Genomic DNA, 6,657 nt, shown 5'->3' on the forward strand with positions numbered 1-6,657 from the left:
AAAACAAAACACCAGGAATAAAGTGTGCTTAAGTGGCGACATTTCTTTACTTTTGTTGTTTTTTTCCTTAAATAAATTGAAAGACGCAGACACCATTCCTGTGAATTCAAACTGAAATGTTTTCTCTCCGGTGCATTGAGTATGAATGATGAATGATGATGAATCTTATGAGGTTTGTTTTGGAAAGTATTTACTGCACAGTAAGTAGCCATATTAGCATTGGACGAGCGAATACCTGCTAGTATGATTTCTGATCAGCCAATCAATTTAGAGGGACACATGAACATTGCTATGCTTTGTGCTGTCTTCTGCTCTCAGTGGAAATAGCTTTGGTTCATTGTACTTGCCCACACAACGAGGCTAATTACATTGTGAAGTGGAATTGTCTATTTTTTTAAATCACAAAAGCTCTCAACCAGGTAAAAACTTACACTGAACAGATTCTGAAGCCTTTCAACGACCTCATGTTATAATAACTGACGTACAATGGATCTCTCAGGCTCAGGCTGGAATATGTCTTTTTCCTTTTTAAAAGTTGCAGTCTGGGATAATGTAAAAACTCAAGGTCTTTCAGCACATTCCAGATTCTCATCTCCCAGGTGTATGCATAGGGGTCAGTGTTAAGCCAAGTTAGATATGTTATATGGATTTGGCATTCTTGGACATCTATTTTACGACTAAGAAAAAAAGGGTCATATCTGAATCAGCACTTTCTGAGCCCGAAAGAAAAGACTGAGAAATGAAAGTCATGAAAACTGTAACAATAATAATATAAAAAGGCTCTAATTATAGATATAGAATTTCTGCTTATCACCTTGTGAAGAGCTTTGGGCCACCATGCCTCAAGTTGAATGATGACAACCAGACACATTAGCAATGTTCTTTTATCTGAAATGGTGGGACGACCCCAATTCTCTGTCGTTGCAATTTGTAATTAGTACCTGGTTCATTACAGTCTCCTACACAAGTTTCTGCTGACGGATGGATTGTTTTGAGATAACGTGGGGGAGGTCACGGTGGTCACCGGTCTGCCTCATTAACGAACGACAGAACACCCAGCCACTAACGAGGGGGCGGAGTCACAGCACATGTCCGGGGAGGCGTGGCCTGAGGCACGGCGGGAACGACTATTAAAAATGGAATTAGCTGTTCCGGCGGCCATCTTGACTAAACACACTCTAGTCTCTTTCTAGTGCACAGGGTGTTCTTGTGTGTCAAGGGGAAAGAAAATAAAGCAAGAAATTCATTAGGTTAGGATTAGGTTAAGGAACAGAAATGTCATACTTTAAGTGGATTTTCTTTCTGCCGACAGTGTCAGAGAGATACTGGCTCCTGGAATTCATGACTCACTCCAACCAAAGGACCAACCTGTCAGAGATGTTTGAGAAGATGAAAAAAAAAAAAAAACGAAAAAAAACAACAGCTGACCTCTAGTCTCTTGGACATCTGGAGGATAAACCATAGAGCAATTTTCCCAAACAAACACATTGTACACCACAATCCTGGTCCTTATAAACAACGTTCTCGTTCACAGAATGTCCTTGTTTCTGGGCTTATTTGATCATTTATAACGAAGCCCATTCTGAGCTTCAGGGGATGTTTGTTGTGTGCATTTCTTTAATCAGTTATAATGCTTTTCCATACCATGATGAGCTTGTATTGCTGGAACAGTAGCCCAACACAAGCCTTCTGGCTGGCAAGGAAAACCAATATCCACAGTGTGGTTCCTCAGAATTTGAAACAGGTAGAAATGTTTGTGTGTCTAAATTGCAAATATGAGTCTTAAGTAGACTCATGAGTTATATGGTGACGTATGACTGTACAAATTCAGTAGGAAGCACAGGGAACATCCTGGGCCTTAATTTTACTTTAAAGGAAGCATTGTCTGGATCTCTGGTCGGTCTTGGATATCCCATAAGGCTGTGCAGTACGAGGGCCAATGTAAAATGTTGCCTTTTCTTGTAAATTAACACATGCAAAGGCATAGTTACATACATTTTTGTTGACCACTGTTCAAAATAAGACATATTATTTTCTGAGTCTAATAGTTTCATGGAGAGTCAGTTATTACAAGCTTTAGGTAGTTGCAAGACTTCAGAAACCATTCAGTTTAGGTTGTCTGTTTTTTTTTTTTTAAATAGGCAATTCCACAACGATTGAATTACGGCAACCTGTTGTTGTTATTGCAGTTGCTATAAGGCAATACATGTTTTAGGAAGTTAGGTGTGCCATATGTATATATATATATATATATCAGTGGCGGCTGATAGTTTTTAAAGTGAGGGAGGAAGGACTGAGCGCTTGGTTGCCATTGGCCTGCTTGTGGTGTATGGTGGCAAGTATGTGAGAATCAAGTTGTTTCAGGGTGTTTTGGTGAACTACAAAATAGCAGGGAGGGATAATTATGTGAATAAAAATTATACAAATCCACCAGTGGCAGCATTGTACTTTGAAAGCTGGTGGGCAGCATGTCTTGGACTACAAGGGCAGAAGGAAAGGATGCAAAGTCAATTAGTCAAATCAGGCCTACTCTTGATTTGTAAAACTAAATAAAATAAAAAATATGGGCCTATTTTTTGCCCTCAATGACTGAAGCTATTGGTTGTAATTTGGCTATATTTATTTTCAGCTACAATTATTTTAAGAAAAAATAAGACACAAGACCAAAAGATTTGTTGCAAAGATATCAGTGACCAGGTCATACCAAACGGGATATTTTTAAAGTGATTTCAGAATAACGGTGTGTGTAGCTCCACGTTTTCGCCACCCTTTCAGACGGCTTGGTAACCCAAAAAAATAGGTAGAAAGGTACGGCACGGGTCGCGTTTCCACCGCCAAAAGTGGGCGTGACCCGGACTGAGCCGCCCGGTGGAAACGCCAATAAAAGCAAACAGAGCCGCACTGTACCTCAACGAACAGTGGCGCACCGCTCTGTGGAAACGAGGCATACAACCGAGCGGGTTCGGTGGTTCTCGTAGCCTAGAGACTTGAGGGGATAAACCTTCCCTCCGGGCTGCTCCACAGCCAGGGCTCCTGCTTATTGGTTCATAGCACAGCCAGGGCTCCTTCTTATTGGTTCATAGAGCAACCAGGACTTCTTCTTATTGGTTCATAGCGCAACCAGGGCTCCAGCCTATTCGTGAATAGACGTTGACGCGATTCAGATCCCTTAGCTAGTCCCACTCACTCAGAGGAGGACTTTCCTCCTCTCTCCCATTGAACCCTAAATGTAAACCCCATGTTATTCACCGGCTGCCAGTAGTGCCAGAGAAATGAATGGGGGTCGATGGAGGCTGAGGGAGGAACGTCCCTCAGCCTCTATAGCCTAGGCGATAGGGGGTGCTAATGTCCCCTTACCCAGGGAAACGATTACATATACAAAGGCATTAAAGTAGTCATATTTAAGGGCATTAATTCATTATATATATATACATCTTAATTGTCCTATAAGACTGCATTTAGCTTTGAGAGATTTATTTTAAACAACTCAACAATTTATTTTGTTTAATTCTGTTTAATAAATGACCCTCATTATTGGATAATTGACCAGCATCAGCAATGACAATCAGGGTGGGATTACACTGTTTGAACCAGCAGTCCAACATCTCTCTCTCTCTCTCTCTCTCTCTCTCTCTCTCTCTCTCTCTCTCTCTTTCACACTACAAGGTTGACTATCCATCTAATTCTTTTCTCCAAGACCTCCCCCATTTTTTGCAGTTTTTTCCACAGTTTCACAAAGTTCAACCGATTCCTTCATTTCTTCCCTGTGCCATTGTGATTTCGCTGCGGCGGCACATTCTCTGTTGTGACGGCCGTTCGACTATAAGCTGGATTTGTGGGAGCGAATCCAAGGCTTTCTTTACTGGTTAGTTCTTATGCTCTACTAATGTGTTAGCACGTGCATGTTTGTGTGTCAGTGTGCATGTGAGTGTGTCAGTGTGCATGCGTGTGTTTGTGTGTGTGTGTCAGTGTGCATGTGTGTGTGGGTGTGTGCCAGTGTGCATGATTGTGTCAGTTTGCATGTGTGTGTGCCAGTGTGCGTGCGTGTGCCCGTGTGTGTGTGTGTGTGTGTGTGTGTGTGATTGTCAGTGTCCATGTGTGTGTCAGTATGCATGCGTGTGTGTGTGTGTGTGCATGGATGTGTGCGTGCATGCGTGTGTGCATGCCTGCGGGCGTGCATGCGCATGGATGTGTGTGTGTGTGTGTGTGTGTGTGTGTGTGTGTGTGTGTGCGTGCATGTGTGCGTACATGTAAGTGTGCATGTGCAGCCATGTTGTATCCTATTGATACTTCTAGACTCTGTGAAGCCTGAGGTCCTGGTACCCCTTAATCCTTAATGATTGTCTGACGGGCGACTACCTACCCCAATATGCTCATTTGCCCTTCCGCTGAAGTCTTCTCATCAGACATCCTTCATCCCTCTGGGAAAAAATATCCCTCTCATCTCCCCTCCCGTCGCTTCTCCAACTGCTAGTATAATTAAGTGCATTGAATGTAATAATAAATGTAGAAATTAAATGAGAAAGATAAAAGGTTATTGCAAATCTTGTGTCAGACAGTTTGATAAACACAAGATAGATTGCTCTGCCATTTATAATGCTAGGTCTTTGTAATAACTCAGCACTGCATTACAACAAAATGCACAGCTATATTGAACTTTAAAATATTCGTCTCATGTGTTTGCCATTCATCAAATCCATTTTCCATAGATTCGGTCAGTTTTTTTGGCCAAATCGTGTCTTAAACAAACCCCTGTGTTAATAGGGTTCATTATTCAACAAGCTGAAGAAAAGGAAAAAAAAGTAATGGCCACTCAAGTCTGCTCATTATTACATTAATATTTTCCTCCCTGCTTCTGGGCTATTTCACGGATGTCAAATATGCATACATTTGGCAGATAGGAACTTATCGAGACTACCTTTCCCATTCATGTATTCCCCAGCCCGGGCCCTAAAAATATGAATTCACCTAACACCCTCATTATTTCAACTATGAACTCAATCTCACCTCACACTCTCTATTCCAATATCATTATTACACAACCACACGCCCCTCACCCCCGCAACCCCACCACCCCACCACATACATACGTACACACTCACACACACACACTTTTTCACCCATGCACCTCTGTATTATTAAAACTACGGTGGTGTAATATTTCCACCGGTGATGGTAATGTCCTGTCCCATTCCACGATGAGAAGCCCGGGTACCAGGAGCCTATTCAATTACTTTGGACGAAGTGATAGGACTATTATGGGACTATATATATATATAGCTGAAAGGCCACTTCCACAGCTTTTCCTTTAATGCCAATGGTCTGAGACTCCAAAGAGGTGAAGTTGGAGGGATGAGAGATAATTCGGCTGATATAGTTAGTGTAAGAGAAGTGCTTTGATTATTCGGTGGTTCAAGTCTTTAATCATGAAAATGTGACATTTATCAAAACTTGACAGCAGTGACCCGTACTCTAAATGCTATCTATCCATTTTAAGAAGGGGAAATAAGGTTAATTAGGTAATTCGATATTTAATAAAAGTTTGAATAGATTGATACATAGCCTGATACATAATGGACAAAAATCATCATCAAACAGGTTTTTGAAATGGAAAAAATCCATTAAAGAAGATCCAAAACTAAAGTTGCAGCATAAGTTTTAATTTAACTTATCATCCATCATACTTTAAGAGAGAGTGTCTGCTAAGTATTGCTTTCATTTAATAAGCACATTATCTATCTTTATCCATCCATCCATCCATCCATCTATATATATATATATATATATATATATATATATATATATATATGCATCTGTGTTGGTATGATATTCCCTATCAATGCATTTTTCCTTACATATCCAAGACTTACAGTGAGACATTTCACAATGTAAGTCTTCCCACTGTATGGGGGTTTCAAAGATAATAAATTGCTCAGTCCAGATGACTGATACTTCAGATTAGCAATGTGCAGCAACAGGAGAAAAAATGCCAACACACAAATGTGTTATCTTGCGTCAGATAGCTCTGTTTGTCCCAAGATGGCTCCATTGACAAATACAATTTCAGCCGTTACAGACCAGTGAGAAGCCTATCAGAAGGAAACACACATTAAAAACTCTCTCCCCCTCTCTCTCATACATACACAAGCACAACACACGCACGCACACACACACACACACACACACACACACACACACACACACACACACACACACACACACACACACACACACACACACAAAGGTGTGTATCACTATTGCTCTCCTCCTAAATAATTTGAACCCTTTCCAAATCTTCAAACGCCATCCTCAGGCCTGGGGGAAGAGAGAGGGATGGAAGCGTAAAATGCATGAACGTGTTAAATTAATCAGACTCTGTAGAGATGTCTGTGTTTACAAGGGAACAGACACGCTTCACGATAGCTTAGCATGCTAGCTCCTCCTCCCTTCATTTCAACCGTGGTTTATGAGCTAGGTGTGAGCAAAAGGAGGAATTTTAAAACAGAGACAGGATGAAAAGAATGAGGTGGTGACAATAAAGTTCAATGAAGGATGAATTAGAGAGCATGAAAAAAATTGTCTGAAGGTTTGAAATGGTACCGTCTCTTGTGTCGAAATCTCGGGACGGAATTGGGGGGTGGCTGCTAAAAGCAAGCT

The sequence above is a fragment of the Micromesistius poutassou genome, assembly GCF_964030765.1.
Source record: "Micromesistius poutassou genome assembly, chromosome: 11".
Lineage (NCBI taxonomy): Eukaryota > Metazoa > Chordata > Actinopteri > Gadiformes > Gadidae > Micromesistius > Micromesistius poutassou.